This window comes from Pinus tabuliformis, chromosome 7, assembly GCF_031772625.1.
Source record: "Pinus tabuliformis cultivar Carrire ecotype Pingquan chromosome 7, CPIR1, whole genome shotgun sequence".
Classification (NCBI taxonomy): domain Eukaryota; kingdom Viridiplantae; phylum Streptophyta; class Pinopsida; order Pinales; family Pinaceae; genus Pinus; species Pinus tabuliformis.
Genome location: NC_142293.1, coordinates 704,936,335 through 704,955,244, shown reverse-complemented (window position 1 = coordinate 704,955,244; position 18,910 = coordinate 704,936,335). Strand labels below are relative to the sequence as shown.

The 18,910-nt window shown below is 30.4% G+C and overlaps 1 pseudogene; it reads left to right on the top strand.

The window, feature by feature from the left end:
• Window positions 1–6,967: 6,967 nt before the first annotated feature.
• LOC149249461 (LOB domain-containing protein 4 pseudogene) lies at window positions 6,968–7,894 on the top strand (annotated as a pseudogene).
• Window positions 7,895–18,910: the final 11,016 nt, after the last annotated feature.

The following is an 18,910-nucleotide window of genomic DNA, read 5'->3' as shown; positions in this document are numbered from 1 at the left end:
AAATAAAATTCCTAAAAGATATAGTTTTCAAAAGTTGAAAGTAGTAATAAGGGGTAAACAAAACTCCAATATATTGGGTTAAAGGGAATATTGAAGGAATCACCAAGTGGTATTTTAAAGAGAGTCTTGAGGAAATATTTTATCACCTCCATTGGAAAAACACTTTAAAGATATAAAATCATCCGAAATTGGGGATATATGATCTAAACTAGCTCACTATATGATTTTAATATGGTCCCAAAATTTTAAAGCTACAAAATATTTCCATGTCTTAATAAATAAATATCATTTTAGGGGTCAGTCATGTTTCAGTGAGTTGGTATCCTAAAATATGTTAGTCCCATTTTAAATGACCATTTTTTGGGTCCAAATTTTGTGAATAATGGTTTCAAAAACTAAATGTTCTACTTATTGAGATATTTTTCAACAATTTATAGAGTGCATTAATCAATGTTTTTTATAAGGGAATTTTGCATCTATCAAATTGACATATACATTTACTACTTTAGCACCAAGTGGATGCCATGTGAACACTAATTACTTATACGTGTGGTTTTAATTAGTAGTGAACCTTTAAGAAGTTTCTAAAGGGTTAAAAAAATAGACCCCACCAATATCTACGGCATCGAAAAACCATAACCCTAAGCCAATGCATGAACACATTATCTTGGTATGTTAGAAAGGAATTACAAGGGAAGGTAAGGTTTTTCTTCCCATAGTGTTGAATGATCGTTCCATAGTTGGGTATAGAAGATGAGTGACATATTAAAATGGAACATAAGAAGAATTTGATAACATAGAAACCTATTACATGCTACAATGTATATTTCGTTTCATAGGATTGAATATTTTTTTATAGTGTGTTAACATTTTCAATAGAAAAGAGAAAAGTGTCATGTTCATTTTCTTGTTCGGTTTTCCAAGGTACACATTGCGTCCATTATGTTGATGGTGTATTATTATAATGCACTTTTTTATTTTATTATCCTTCATTATTTTTCATTTTAAGTACAATGTGCTTATAATATTACACATTAATTCTAAGTAAACAATATGCACTAGAGGACAACTTCAATATTTTTGTGGTAGCATTTTAAATTTCATTATGCTAAACTTTTAGAATGGATTATCCATAATAATTTGTAGATCGAGTTTGTAGTAGCATTTTAAAATTTACCATCAAAATAACCAATGCAATATCAATGTATCTTTACAAATCAAGTTTGCAATGACATTTTAGAATATTTTCATGAAAAATTTTGTAGTAGACTATTATACTACTTTATAAATTAAGGAAACTTGAAAAACATAAAATTTAGTTAAGGATAAGAGGACATGTAGTTTAAGACATTGATGATACAAGCCAACATAAATAGATGATCGACAATCCATGATCATTTAAAATTTAATGAAATAAATATAATATAACTCAAAAGATTTAACTAAGCAATTACAGGACAACTACAGGATGATGACAAAATTTTGTCTTAGGTATTGAAAGCATACCTAGACTTGCACCACATAGATTTACAATAGTTTGAGATGAAAATGAACTAAAGCCTTGATATACATTTAGTGAATAATTTTCCATCGATTTAAGTATAAATTAATAATAAGGAAAAGATGAATAAATATTTTACATTCATTATGGGATCATAATAAATTAGTCTTGTTGATGAAGGTTAAGAGCATGCACGGATTCAATAAAACATGTGTACACCATTTCCTTTTCCATTCAATTATAAAATATTTGGATGTGTAGGGGAATGACGGATATTGTTAATGAAACGGTTATAAAACCCATAAGTATTTAATATATTCATAGAAATAACAAAATGTTAATGGGCAGATGATTGAATTTTTTAATAATAAAATGAGAAATCATAAAGATGATTAAGAAAACCCAACCATGCTATATTTAATATTATACATACTCGTCACCCTACATCTAATAAGCACCCATATCAATCACCGAAAACAAAGACTAACTTTATGTATTTTTCATTATTATTTTCATTTCGAGAGATTTCATTTTTCCTATTTAATTTATTAATATAGGGAGTTGTCTATAACGCCACTTTTTGAAAGTCTTTCTGGCGGATTTTTCCGGTCAAAATCTGGCAGGAATTATTGGAATCGCAAGTTTGATAGCTAGTTTCTGCAGGAATTATTGGAATCGCAAGTTTGATAGCTAGTTTCTGCACAATGAAAGCGTCCCAGGGGTTTTTCAGGGTGCTGAATCCAAATATGTAGTTAAAAAATCATTTTAACCACAAGAAATCAAGATTTGACCTCAATTCTTCCGTCGGATTCCGTCACCGGAATCTTCAAAAAGTCGCATTATAGACAACTCCTTAATATAGCATTTAGATGAAATATATAGATATAGCTTACTATTATTTGTGCAATAACTTTAGAAAAACACGTGTATGCGAATTTTTTTTTTTCATTAAACAATAAAATATTAAAACATATTGTGAAATTATACTTATTCTTATTGTGGTAATTAAATGAATAAAAATTAATACAAATGCTATTCATATACAGAGTGTTTGGTTAGAAATTATGGAAAGGGTTAATTAAATTATTATATTTTATAAAAAACCATATCTTTATTTTTAATAGAAAAATATAATGACAGTATTATATATTAACTTTCCTAGCTTTTTGCAATGTCAAAATTATGGTGAGCTTAGGAGGCTTGTCTCCAAGCTTTTTGTGTATAGGAATAAAATCTTAAATCAAAATAAATAATTTGTTTCTTTAGGTCTGATAGACCAATGTTTGGTCTCAATGGACGTTAACCACCACCATTATCATTATCATATAAATTCGAGAATAAAAATTAATACAAATGTTATTCGTATAACAAAATGTTTTATTAGAAATTATTGAAAGTGTTAATTAAATTATTATATCTTATAAAAACATATTTATTTTTAAGGAAATAGTTAAATTATAGAAAAATATAATGACAACATTATCTATATATATATTCAAGAATTTTAACTTTGTTTTATAAAGATTCAAATAAAAGAAATAAATAAGAATCTATTTTAAAATAAATTTAAATATTATTATTATTATAAGAATAATAAAAAGTTTATATATATATATATATATATATATATATATATATATATAAATATAAAAGAATGCAATAAAAAGAATAATAGTAAATTTTAAAAATCTAAATTAAAACTCCAATCATTCGAGTAACAATTTTTTTCCTGCTGCTAAAATTCATTGAAGGGAAGAGAATTTCTTTTCATATGAACGACTACTATTTCCCTCTCAATAAAAGCAGTCATTTTGTATGTAAAAGTAAATATAAATAACTAAGAGGTGGAAGAGTGATAAATAAAACTCCAATCATGAATACTGATTACTAATCAATTGTCCGTTTGGCACTGAAATATAACTGTAATTGCATGCTTATTTTAATTATCATAACTCCACTTACCAGCCAAAGGATTGAACAGAAAATGTTCCCTTGTGGGAAGACGAAGAGCCAACTTTATTACACAGTATTTACACCAACTTCCACTACCATTTGATATGATAGAGATGGAGAAGATGGTTTACATACAGCAAAGTAGTTGGAAAATGGACCCAATCAGCATTTTCTTCATATAGAGTATCCACTGTCTGCTCGGAATCTCCCTCTACTAAGTCAAGTATCATTCCTAGAATGATTGACAGTTACATTATTACGCGGAGATCACTCCGGAATGAAGAAAATAAGAACGACCGCGTACTTAGAAACTCGTGGGGGATTGCAGTCGACTGTAATAGTGTCAGACCATTATGAATTTAATATCCGGATTTATGTTTTTTCAGCAATTTATCGTAATTAATGGAAGAAAATTAATTTAATCATCATTATTTAAAAGTTCGAATCTATATATTTTGGAAATTTCAGTAATTAAATTATTTTGAAAAGGAATGTAATTGCATCCTAAAAAAAGTATGCAATTAAGATTGATTTGAGATTTTAAAAATATGTATTATTTTGGTTACCAAAATCGATTCGATTACTTTAAAAGAAATATAATTAAGAATTAAAATTATTTAATATAATATAAATTTTATAATGTAAATTGTAATATTGTTAAAATAATTTATTTACAATAATAGAATTTTAATACTGTAGCTTATAATAAAAATAAAAGAAAAACAATTGTGTTATGGTTTTAAATATGAAATTATATAAAATATAATAATTATTTTTTTCTTCTTATACAAATAAAGGAAAAAGAGAAAAAAGTTAATCAAATGAAAAAATAAAATTGGATATCCATACTAATTTTTAAAGAAAATTTAAAATTAAAATTAAAATTAAAATTGAAAATAAAGCATATGAATTTGATTTAAAATATAAAAATCAAACAATATTAAAATATCAGTTGAATCCTCATTTATATGATTACTTTACTAATAAAATATTATTGTAACATATTTAATATCTTTATATAATAAAAAAATTAGTATATTTATATATCTATGTATATGTATGTGTTTGTGGGGATAGTTTAATTTATACATGAAGTGACATTTTTTTAAAAAGAATTTGTCTAGTTAGATTTAATCAAAAGTGTAGAGTTTTTTAAAAATTTGAGTTTAAATTATTTATAAGATTCAAGTGACTTAAAAGGTTTTTTTAAGATGGTGAAGCCATTTATGCATTTAAAATCTAATTATAAACAAAAAATCACTTACCTTACTTTACCTCATATTGTATAGACATATAAAAAAAATATTTAGTCTATAAATTAAACAACAACTATATATGTTATTTATCGATTAATAGTTTTAAATAAACAAAAAATATTATTATTCTTTTTTCTAAAATTATTAAAATACATAACATATTTAAATTTAAAATTGAAAATATCTGAAAGTTAGTTTATATATTAAAATATAACAATGTGAGAAAAATCAAATTATAATATAAAACTATAGTAAAAAGAATTCTAAATATTGCAATTTTTTTTATAACATAGAACTATAACACTATAACAATATACCACTATCATTAAAAAAAAAGGTATAGCTATTATAAATAATTAGGATAGAAATCACTATAATAATAATAAAAAAAAATATTACAAAATTCTAGGCTAAGATATATTAAACAATTTTATAATTCAATTAATTTTACAATATTTTTTGCAAAAACCTTTGTGTTATAGAAAGTAATTATTTATTTACTTATATATATATATGATTAGTATTATAACCCAAAAAAAAATAGTAATTTTTTAATTTTAAAAGTTAATTTAACAATAATGTTAATATTAATAGTTATTAGATGAGTTATTACTCTTTACTTAAATTCTCTATTTTAGTTAAATTAGTTAATTCATATAATTAAAAAAAGCTTTACATAATTAATTTATCATGTAGAATATTTACTCTATAAAATTTTAAGAAATGTAAAAAATTATATTATTTTTTAAAATTTACAAATATTAAGATAATCGCAAAATTAGAAACGCTTTAATAATTTAGAAATTTTAATAATAATAATTAAAAAAAACAAAGGAAAAATTAAAATAATAAAGAGTTTTTTTAATTAATTTTTATTTTTGTGACAAAAGTTTAAATTTATAAATTTAGTATATAATATAAAAATATGAAATTAAGATTTTGTCTTTATTTTATAATAAAAAATTAATAATTATATAATTATAATTAATGATGATGATGGGGTTAACGTTTATTGACACTAAATTTTGGTCTATCGGACCGAAAGAAACGAATTATTAAGTTTGATTTAAGATTGTATTTCTATGCTCAAAAAGTTTGGAAAGAAGCCTCATGAGCTCACTGCAATTTTGACAACCTAAAAGACTAGGAAAATCAGTATTGGGACAAAGATTTTGAAATTAAAATCTAATGTGGTTATAAGCCAGACACTCTAATTAAACTATAATGACAAAATTATTATTTTAAAAATATGAAAAAAAAATAAAAATATATAATTATTTTAAAATAAAATATAAAATAAAATTTCACAATCCATTAAAAGGATAATTATTAAGGAGCATTCCCAGAACTTTTCGAAGCGAAAATATATGATATCATATTATCACTAAAATGAATATTTAATTTAATAGTACAATAAAATATTTTCTACTACAACATCATAATACCAAAAATAATATCATATTTCTTTAGAAAATTTCCGAGACCACTAAACCATAAATAGATCGATATGATATTAATAATAAAATTAATGAAATAATATTGATATTAATTTAATATAATAGAGCTAATATCGTTCCCATAAATGTAACACCGACCATATAAAACAGAAAATTTCCGAGACCACTAAACCATAAATAGATCAATATGATATTAATAATAAAAGTAATGAAATAATATTAATATTAATTTAATATAATAGAGCTAGTATCGTTCCCATAAATGTAACACCGACCATATAAAACAGAAAGTTAATAGTAAAAATAACATCGTATTTCTTCAGAAATTTAGCCAAGCCACTACGATTTTAATTAATAATAAAAGTAATGAAATGATAGTAGTAATAATATTAATATTAATTTAATATAATAGAGCTAGTATCGTTCCCATAAATGTAACACCGACCATATAAAACAGAAAGTTAATAGTAAAAATAACATCGTATTTCTTCAGAAATTTAGCCAAGCCACTACGATTTTAATTAATAATAAAAGTAATGAAATGATAGTAGTAATAATATTAATATTAATTTAATATAATAGAAATAATATGGTTCGTACTAAAGGTATCACCGACCATATAAGATATAAAGTTGATTTTATGGTTTAGAGAATTTATTTAAGGTTCATTCATGTTTTATGTACTTAGCCTCGCACTTCGCACTATAAAGTTGATTTTATAATATAAATAGTTTACTCAGGGTTGATTTTAGCGATTATATTGGTTGGCATCTGATTCTATATTTTACTCTATGGGTTAGATGGCTGATCTTGCTCAGCGTGTCATGTCACACAATGCCTTTTCAGGTCTACGGATGACTTCGCAGCCAAATCTTCCTCGCTCCCTCTCATTGTGCTTACGTCAGCCACCCGTTTCACTTGGCCATATAACCAGGAAGTTCCTAGAGTTTTGTTTCAAAGTCGGGTTTATATTTTCTTCTACTTTATCTAAATTACATACTCTACCGTAACGAAAAGGTAAGCACTTCTGATAATTATTTGTAAGATTGCACAGAGAGAGAGAAAAACAATGCTGAGAAATGCGTTGATTAATTGTTCTGCAGATGAACAACGTCACTGACTCTAAAGCAAAGAAGGGGGCGACATCTCCCTGCGCTGGTTGCAAGTTCTACAGAAAGAAATGCTCAGAGAAATGCGTGCTCGCGCCTTATTTCCCGCAGAACGATCTGCAGGAGTTTTTGTATGTACATAGGGTTTTTGGAAATGGCAATGTTGTCAAATTGTTAAAGGTTTGTATTTTATTTGGGTGTGAATATATGACAAAACTTTTAGGAATCTTCATGGCCTTCAATTTTCACTGAATGGTGTTTAGAGTAAATGTGACCTAACGTAATATGTTACAGGCTCTCCCAGAAGAACAGAGAGGTGATGCAGTAAGCAGCCTGGTGTACGAAGCACGACAACGATTTCGAGATCCCGTCCATGGCTGTGTTGGAGTGATCAATGTTCTCATGAAAAGCATTACAGACCTGCAATCGCAATTGGCTTCTACACAAGCAGAGCTGGCCAACATTAGTCTGCAACATGCCAATGTCCTAAACCTCATGACTGCAGGAGGATCTTCCAATTCTGACAACGTGTCACTGCTAGACAGTCAAGATCTTCCAATTCTGCCTGCTCTAGATGATCCAGATCCTATGAGTTTATGGGAGCAATTCTGGTCATAAACAGTAACGACTCGCTGTTGCTTAATTTGACAAGATGTGTACGTCAATACCATAAAATTTGTGATGTTTCTCTTCCTCTTATTTTTTCGCTAGATTACGCAATGTGTGTAGGTAAAACATGTTTTCTACAGATTGCAATAATATAACTATGTGTTCACCATGATTACGAACTCAATTTATAAAAAATGGGACTCCAAATAGAACTCATTACAAAAATTTGCGAACATGTTTTTCTGTAGATTGCGATAAGATAATTGTGTGGCTCCGTGATTTCTGTAGAAAAATTCGAACTAGGATTCGATATCACTAAAAAAAAAAATTAATTTATTAATGTTTGTGAAGTACATGAACATATATTTCATTGATATAGAATTGTAACGAGTAGTTGTTTGGAATCATCCACTCTGCATTTCAACATTAGAAGATTACAAAACAGTTGTAAAGGAAACCTCAAAATCACAGAACATAAATATAATAGACATCGGATAAATATTAACATAACTAAACATGCTATATAACCTTAATTTTTTGGCCTAGAAGGACAAATTGTTGTTAATTTAATTTAAAAATTAAAAATCCTAAATATAATAAACACGGAAATTTGATAAAATGAAAGCATATAAGCTGTAGAACCCTACTTCCTCTGTCTCCTTTACAGGCTCCTCATGTATTCATTATTTCTTCGCATGGAATGCAGAATTTCCCCACAAGCTTTAGATTGAACATGTGTTTTTTGAACTGGAAAATCATTCGCTTTTAACACATTTTTGTGGTCAAATAAATCCGATTTTGGGAATTGTTGAGTTCTAGATTGAATCATACTTCAAATTCTTCACTTCAAATTCCTCTTGCAGGAGAAGCAGGGAAAAACAATTATTTCTCCCATCTTAATAGTTTCGGCTGCAAATAGAGGAATTTCGTATCATTCAACAAACCATTAATTGATTGTATCAATCTAATGGAAAAAACCTCATCCCATTGAATTGAATTTAGAGCGTAAGTTCTGTACGAAAACGAGGGGACCCTTCTGCAGAATTCTGTGAAATGTGTTATCTGCCACTTCTGTTAACATGTCCGCTCTAGACTGTTGTGGCATAGCTGATGAATAATCACTGAGGACAATTCTGCAGAATTCTGTGAAATGTGTTATCTGCCACTTCTGTTAACATGTCCGCTCTGGACTGTTGTGGCAGAGCTGACCAATAATCACTGCTATGGGACGGGTAGGGTTTTCTATATTTTTGTTATTTGAGGTATGTGGTGGCCATATTTCTATAATACTAGATTAGATTTATGTGCGTCCAGATATAACAAATTTTTGAAGTGTAAACCTTTATTTTGGAGTGTAGAACTGGAGGAAAGCTTTGCACCTCTAAGGATTTGATCTGTAGGCTCATGATAGATCCTGTGTGAAATGGATCTAAGCTAGTTCTATTTGAGGGCAACAATGTCACATTTATGTATATGTTTGATATTAATTTCAAAATTCACATTATGGTATATTTGTTTGGAATGATCATATCATTCTCTTCTTTAATTTAACTTGGGTTGCTTTCATTGAATGGTTTGTAATTAGTTTGGGTTGCTTTCCTTGAATTGTTTGTACATCTGGTTTTGGGTGTTTTGAGTGGTTTGTGTATTTACATGTTTGGATTTGGATGACAGTGTTTGTGAATGTTACAATTATTAGGTTATATTTTTATATGTGTATGTAACTAGTTGGTAATGAAGAAGGGAGAGAATCTTATCAATAGTTTGCACAACGATTGATGTTGCATATCTATTTCATTTAATTTTAGGCACCACAACTTTTGAAAAATAATTAGTTCTTAATATTGTCCCTCTAGATATTACTAAATATATCTTGATGAGTAGTTTTAAGAATTTACTGGATTTCTTTAGTTGCTAATGATTGAAATAATTTATTTCCTTCCAGAATATTTTCATCAATATTTTTATCTATAGTCTATTTTGCAAAGTCAAAAAATAATGTATTTTTGAATATTTTTAATGAGTGGCCAGATTTATAAAATATTTACATCCAAACAATTATTACATATCTTTCAATAATATTTTGATTTGTTTTAAATGTTTATAAATATATCTTTTCCTATTATAAATATTTTGAATATATGGTTGTACCCAATTAATTATCTACGAAAAAGGGAGATCATCTTGCGAAGGATTAATTTGCACTTTATAGAGGAAGATCTATTATGCACATCTATTTCATTTTAATTCTAGGTATAGCAACTTTTGATAGCTAATTAATTTTGAATAGTGTCCCTCTACTTATTACTAAATATATCTCCCTTGCCCTCTCTCTTCCCCTTCTCTCCTTCTCCCCCCCCTTCTATCTCTCTTCCCTCCTTCTCTCCTCCCTCCCTCTCTCTATCTCCCTTATCACTCCCTCTCTCTCTCCATCTTTATCTCTCTATTTATTTCTTCTTACCTCCCTCTCTCTTCCCCTCACTCTCTTCTCCTCTCTCACATCCTCTCTCTCTCTTCCTTCCTCTCTCACCCTTTCTTTCCCACCTCCCCCCCCTCTCTCTCTCTCTGTCTCTTCGCCCTCCAACTCAGTCACTATCTCCCTACCTCTCTCCTTCTCTCCCCCCTTCCTTCCATCTCTTCTTCTTTGTCGTTTTATCTCACCCAAAGACATGCACACTCTCTCTCCATAACTCCCTTGTCACTCCCCCTCTCTCTCCACATTTATTTCTCTATTTATTTCAATTTCAGTCTTTCTCTCCCCCTCAACTCCATCTCTCCATCCCTCCCTCTCAAGTTCTCTCTGTGGTCCTTCCCCTCTCTCCCTTTCTCTCCTACCTCCTTCTCTCTTCCCCCATCTCTCTCTCTCACACTCTGCCCTCCAACCTTGTCACTGTTTCCCTCCCTCTCTCCTCCTCTCTCCCCCCTCCATCTTTGTGTCTCCATCTCTCTCTCTCTTAACCTTCTCTCCCTCTCTCACTCCTCTCTCTCTCTCTATCTTCATTTGTTCTCTCCCCTCTCCATAATTCTATCTCCATATCTCCCTTGTCAATTCCTCTATCTCGCGACCTCTATCACTCTATGTCTTTGTTCTTCCCTCCATATATATCTAGAGTTAATTGTATATCATGATATATTAATATATAACAAAATGAATGTTGTATTAAATTTAATATTGTATTAATCAAAAGCTATTAAATTTAGTGATATTAATGTTATAATATATTAATATCAATGCTAATCTTTTAATATTAATATTAGATTTAATGATGTTTTTTACATATCATGATAACAAAATTCATAGTAAAACTACATCAAATAAATGTATATGTTTTTTCCTTCTAAAGATTCATTTTACAAATATTTAATTAAAAGAAGTATTAAAAGATTTTGGTGGAGGATTTTCCATTCTTTTTGTTAAATTAATCTTTTTTATTTTGATTTAGAAAATGGTATTGGAACTTTAATGTAGCAAACAAATTGTCAAAGGTAAATTTATGATTCATTCAAATTATGATAAAAGAGCTATTAAACACATTAGTCATTTACGATTCAAGTAAATATTTTTTCGGATCTCCCCACAATGATAACAGTGATTCTTCTACAAGAAGACCAGAGTTCAAGACCAGCATTATATAAAGTACATCCTTGATATTCAAATATATATAAACAAAACATAAAAATAATATAAATTTACATATGGCTAAATGAAAATAAAATATTTATTTAAAAGAAAATTTATATAATTAACTTAATAATAATATAAATTTATATCTTGCCCACGGGATTTTGGATTGAGGGTGAATGGGTGCGCTGTTAAGGCAGTCCTTGTGATAGGTCACTGGTTCAAATCCCCCGTGGGTACTTAGGTTAGTCTTAACTAGAAACAAAAAATATAAATTTATATCTTTTTTTTTCCAAGGAAAAAAAACCGAGCTTTTCTATTAATATATATATAAAAGCTACAAGCAGATGATTAAACATTCAGCAGAGAAACTGCCTGAGGCAGAAAGATAAAACCATCCTTCTCCATGATGTCATCAAGCAGGTCTTTTGCAGAAACAAAGCCACCAAGTTCAGCTGAACTCGGCCTGTCACAGCCATAACAAAAAATATCAACGGCTGTTAAGAAACACTGGGTCTCCTTTAACAGGAAAACAACCCGCGTATTGTCAAAGTAAAACAGAGTTTTTTTGAGCTTCTCCGAGTCTAAGAAAAGGAAAAAAGTGTGTGATAAGAGTTCACAAAACATGTGCCACCAGAATCAAAACATATGTGCCCATTTAATCCTGGAGCATTTTCAGCATGGAAACATAAAACATTATGTGTAAGGGGCCATATCCGTCTCACGGATCTGGTCCTGGACCTGCTCTTTTATCCTCCACGAACCACAACCTGTTGTAAACCTGCTTTAGAATACTGGTCTGCTTCATGATTTTTGTCCCTGTAGATATGATCAAGAGAGAAAACAGTGAAAGAAGATTTTAGATTTTGAATTTCTTCTAGCAGAGGCATCAACATATAATTTTGACATCTAAATTTTCCATTGACCCAGTTGACAACATTTGAGGAGTCTCCAAAAATCTGAACTGTGAGGACCTGTCTATGAATGAGCCAGCAAAGGAGAAGTTTTAAAGCTAATAGTTCGGCAAAATTATTTGTGCCCATCCCGAGGCCCACTGAGGCTTTAAGCGAGTGTGAAGGACTGAGATGGATAATAATTCCGGCTCCAGTATAGTCGTTTTGAGCTGCCCCATCAAAAAAATGCCAGGGGATGCCTTCTCTAATCCGGATTTCTTTCTGCTGGTTTGTGGATGAAGGGCCTTCCGGCCCAGGTATGCTAGTAAGGATGGCTGAGCTTTGTATAGCAATTACCTGCGCCGGGGTAGCTTTTTCATTGAATATACTTCGATTCCGGGCTATCCATATGCCCCAGCAGAGAATAGGAGGAAGATTCCTCAGATTCTTCTCGAGATAGTTGGACCACCAAAATTCCCAGGCTGCCGTGAAATCTCCCCCTTCCCATCTGGAATTTATGTTCAAAATCTTTTTAGTTTCTTCCCAGACTTGTCTTGTGAAAGAGCATTCCACAAATAAGTGTGAAATGGATTCCGAAGCTAACAGGCATAAGGGACATCTGCTCGGCCCCTGCTTGAACCGAGCTTGAAGGATTTCCCAAGTAGGAATCTTTCTTTTAAGCGCACACCAGAGGAAAATTCTGGCTTTTTTGGGGCATTTCAACTTGAACAGAGGCTTTGCCCACCAAACAGGAGGATCCCACCCCTTCCTCTTCATCAGGAAATTATAGCCAGCCTTTGGGGAGTATAGTCCAGTCTCAGCATGAGCCCACACTAGGGAGTCTGGATGATCCTTTATTCTGACATTTGACCGCTTAAGTTCCTGTGTGAAGGCCTGCCACTCGATTCTCCAGGTGGGATCAATACCCAGCTCCTCTACAGATTTCCATTCCTGTCCCCAAATGGAATATACTTCCATGTTTGCTATCTGACTTAACCTGTGGATTCCCTTTGAATCTATATGAGCGAGAAGACCAGGGGATAGTGCAAAAAGGTTATTGCACCCAACCCACGGATCCCTGCCAATCCGTAGATTTTCTCCATTCCCCACCTGCCAAGCAAGTCCTTGTTCAATAATTTTGAATGCCTCTGAAGTGGCCTTCCAAATTACCGAGCAGTTCCTACCTTTTTTATTTGGACTCCGGATCTAATCCTCCAGCGGGACTGGGTCAATGTACTTTCTTTTGACCACTCTGGTCCAAAGGTTCTCTGCTTTAATAATTCGCCATCCTAATTTTGCTGCCAGAGATTGACTAAAATCCACGAGCTACTTGATGCCCCATCCCCCAATATAAATTTATATCTTTAAAATAAAATATTTAAATTTTTGAGAAGCGAACTAGTTGTTAAAAATTAAATGAATAAAAGTTGCAATTTTCCACTACCACATATGAGGTGTTTTTTAATTACTATACACTCACAAAGACTCAATATGCTCTTGAATGAATACGAATTGCAATTTTCCACTACCACATAGGGAGTGTTTTTTAATTACTATATACCCTATGAATTTTCAAAATCATACTTTACATTTAGATATTAGATAGTCCAATAGTAGCAAAAATATATTGAAGGATGGGTTTTTAATTTGAAATTTCTCATTATGATTAGATATATTTGATGTAATTTTTTGAATATTTCTCTACTAATTATTTATATATGAATTAAATAATTAATTTTAATAAATCAAAATAGATATATAATTACGTAGTGTAGGTGAATAGATTGTGTGGGGTTTAGTTTTCAACATGTTTAAATTTTAGAGAGAAAAGTAAAAGATGAAAATCACCTTAAGGGAATTAAACTATATCAAAGGGACATTTAAAATTGATCAAATTACTCACAATTATAGAAATAGCATCCCTTTATTGAACAAGTCATCTTTCCACAATTATAGAAATAGCATCCCTTTATTGAACAAGTCATCTTTCCATATAACATTGAAGAACAAATCAACTTTCCAAACAGCATTGGAGCTTTCAACTCTATTGAAAACAACCTATACTATATAATCCATCTGACCTTTTTCCTTATTCTAATCCATAATCCCAAAATCTTAAAAAAAAATTATAATAAATTCTCTATCACTTTGAATCATTCCTTCAACTCAGCAATCCCCCCCTTCACTTATTCATCACTCATCTTACTATGGATTCCTTTATTTCAAGATTTTACATGACTATCCATATATGCCTACATTTCTTTTCCTGTGAACTCTTTCATCCCAGTGAAAGTTACATGTATCCTTTTCTAATAACATGTCTCCTATCCTGCTACCCAATACCTCACCAATCCTGATCTCCTGGTATTCTTTTGGTTATCTTCACTGGAATTTTTTAAGCTTCCTCTCCTCTAAGCTTTTGCACAACACACTTCTTCTGAGATATTTCTCCATTCTCTTTACTATCACAGCTTTACTAGTACGTAAGGCTAAACCACAATGTCTTGCTGATTCTGCTGATGCCACTAGATTTTCAATTTGAATTTCTGATTCAAACATAAAAACTCTATTTGCAGACACCGATTTTTCTCCGCACATCAGTGGACAATATTGCTCTGCAATTTCTCCAAATCTACTTATTCCTCTTGCAATTTGGTTGTTAACTAGCAAGTTCAACTGATAACAATAAATTACCTCTTCCACGTACTATCAAAACCTATCCAGGATCTGTGCATTTGATTGTTGACTTACCTGAACCGTTGACTTCTTTGTACCCATTCCAATTGATTTATACGTCAGGGTGTTTACTTTTCCAATCGACTCATATACCATAGGCTGTGCTACAAATTAGAGCCAATACACACTATTCCAAAAGCGATTGTTGGTTGTATTCTATCAATTTCAAATTCTGATGCCTACGATCAGACTGGTCGTATTCCTGAGGGGGTTATGTAATTTTATTTATATAATTTTGTTGCTAGATATGGGGTTATATAAAATAATTGTCTTTAAACATTGTCTTGGAATAAGAGATACCATAGATCTATTTTAAATATGGATTTAATATGAGTGGGATTCAATTTTTCCTGGTATAAAATTTTTAAATTTTTATTTTGATCAACCTGATTAAAATTTCAATTGTGATGATGGAGGAACATCTTTAGACATCTTTACTTACACATCATACTAGGTTGTAGAATAAATCTTTTGGCTCAATAAACCTCTAGAATTCCTAAGCTCTCACTACCAAGCTAGGCTAGTTAAAAATAAAGAAAAAGATAAAAAATAAAAATAAAAAGATGAAACTTTTGTAATGAATTGTTTACTTTCTCATAAAATATATCTGGCCTTTTAATACATTTATAATATTTATTCAACTATTTTATATTGTAATTTAGTTATAACATTTTTATAGCTTTATTTTATAATGATAAAGTTAATATATAGTTTACATATATGCTTAATATTTTGTTTAATTATTCATTAGGTTGATTTTGATATTAGTTTTTATACTGAAAATCTACATTTATATGATTTATATAAACTGATTTAAATTAAGATATTATAATTGCTTTATGATTTTATTGGAAAAATCTAGTGAATCTTCTAGGTTTATAATAATATTTATTTTGTAAGTTCTCAAAGTTATATTAGAATATTTCAACCTAATCGATTTTGATATCTCTTCGAAAATTACTATAATTATTTTCCAAAATATTATCCGCAAATTACTATAATTATTTTCCAAAATATTATCGGCATTTCAATAAAAGAAAATTAAAATTTGAGAATTTATGTAGGTTTGTTAAATTAGTCCCTTTTTTATATAGATATAAATTCCTTTTACTCATATAAATGATAATAATGCATAATCTAATTTTCAAGTAACCAACAACATTTTTCTTATTTTTTTTAATCCTTTTTCTTCTTAAAGTTGTTTTTCAACTATTCATGTTGATGTTTGGATATCTCTTTGCATAACTAAAAAAATTAGTCATTTTGTAAATTAACCTTTGAAAAACCAAGTTAATGTATTTTGGCATTGAGTTTAGAATTACTATAATTATGTTAGGTCCCTATACTATTAGTGTAACCCCTTATTGTTATTATTGCAACCCCCTTATTATACTATTGTTCTCATGTAGTCCCCATATTGTTATTATTGTGCCCCATAGAAGCCCACTATTGTTATTATTGTGCATTTACATTATTATTGTTATGTCAGCTCTCATTGTATTATGACCCCTTAGACTCCTATATATAGAAAAGAGATCTTTTCATTTGTATCATCCAAGAATTGTTCATTTGTGTAATGTGAAGGAGGTTTCCCTCTCGAAGAGGCTTATTTTGAAGGTGTTTATCTATCTTTTCTATCTTTTTGTGAGCTCGTTTCATAACATTTGGTATCAGAGCTCTGGATTGTAGGGTTTCGCTGATCCAAATAGGTCATCCTGAGATTTTTGTTATAACTCTGTTTCAACGATGTTTCAGAAGCTAAAACCAAAACCCATTTGAGAAGAAATCTCTTTGATCCTCGGTTCCAAATTTCAGATGTTGTCTCGTTATATTCTTGGAGATATGATCTGAGGAAATTAGGGTTCTTGCAAGCTCCATAATTCCATCTCAAATAGGTCATCGTGGAATTTTTTCTATAATTGCTTTTCTACAAAGATTCAGACTCTGAAATTAAAACCCATTTTAGCTGAAAGTTTGGTGAAGCTCGGGCCCAAATTTCAGATCTTGTTTCTCTATATTTTCGAAGATACAATCCAAGACATTTAGGGTTTCTACAGGCTCCCAAATTACATCCTAAACAGGTGACCTTCAGAAACTCATCGTAACTTTCTCTCTAAGCATCATATTGAAATTTTGTAAGAATTTACAGAAAGAGGATGGACTATAGTTTTCTGTGTATATGTTTTAGGTCCTAAGGTCGAAATAGTAACACGTGGAACTTTGTACAAGTTCACTCTACTGAAAAATCATATAAGCGTATTATCATGGGAGATTGGGCATAAATCTTTCTTGGAGAATCCAATTTCAATCAGACTGGTGGGATTGGAAAGAGGACATGGAGGGATATACCAGGTCGCAATTTCAAACCTTGGAGATACGAAATTTTAGAGAGAAAACATATTCGAGATCGAGCTACTAAAAGTAAGAAAAATAATGACTTGAATCAAGAAAATAGAAACACCTAGTAAGAAAAAATGGATGGATGATTTGAAGAATGTGATCGAAACTAAGATAAATAGTTTTATCTATGCCATGGAAGCTAATATCGATGGTATGAAAGCATATTGGAAGAAAGACATGGAAGATTTGAATGAAGGTGGGACAAAGCTATTACAAGAAAGGTCTCCTAATGGTGAAAACGTAGTATAAGAAACTCATGATGAGAACAAAAGTAATGTTAATCATGATTTTATAGAATCTAACGTTGGATTGAAGACCGAACATATTCCAAAGATAGATATGAAAGTTTGATGGCAAGGACCCCATAACATGGATACTACACATGGAGAAATATTTTGATCTACATAATGTTCCAAACACACAAAATGTATGTATTGCATATTTATATTTAGAACCGAATTAGTTTGTATGGTATAGATGGATTTGTTCTCATAAACAACTTGTCACCTAGTCAATTTTCACAGAGAAAATGATAGCACATTGAATACAAAGAGAAACATCGTCTTTAGCCAATTGATAAATCTCAAACAAAAGGATTCAATGGTAGAGAACATTGAGCACTTCCAAAAATGGAATATAAGGGTAAATGATTTTTCAGAGTAGGTAGAATTTAAGTCTTCATAGGGAATTTAAATGATAACATCCAACATGAGGTTCACCTTTGGGAACCTGATTCATTAGACACAGCATATAGGTTGGCATGAAAAATTGAAAGCAAAATTATGGTAACAAGGAAGCCTACCACTCATAACTATAAAGATGGAAATGTTGTTGCTCCTAGCCTTTCACCACCTACAAGGTTGACACCAAAACAATTGGAAGAAAAAAGAGCGAAAGGGCTTTGTTGCAATTGTGATAGAAAATACACTAAAGGTCATAAGTATGCTAAGAAGAAATTAATTTACATAGATGGGGAAGAGGAGCAAGAAAAGGAACAATAGATGTCAAAAGAAGAATAGATACACTAGGAACAAACCCTGGAGAAAGAAGAAATGAATCCGTCCATATCTTGTAATGTGTTGGCAAGAATCACAACTCCTCAAACTATCAAGATAGGACATATCAAGAAGAAAAAGGTAATAGTGTTGATTGACTCGGGAAATACCCATAATTTTATTCATTGTCAAATAGCGAAGGAATTGAATTGCTTCCTATATCTAGCTCGAGAGTTTCAAGTGTTGGTTGGAAGTGGAGGAACCATCAATTTCTCTGGAAAGTTCCATAATGTCAGGCTATCCATGGAAGATTATGTATTGAATAGCTCACTGCTTTCCATTTCAATGGGTGGTGTTCAAGTTGTACTAGGAGTCCAAT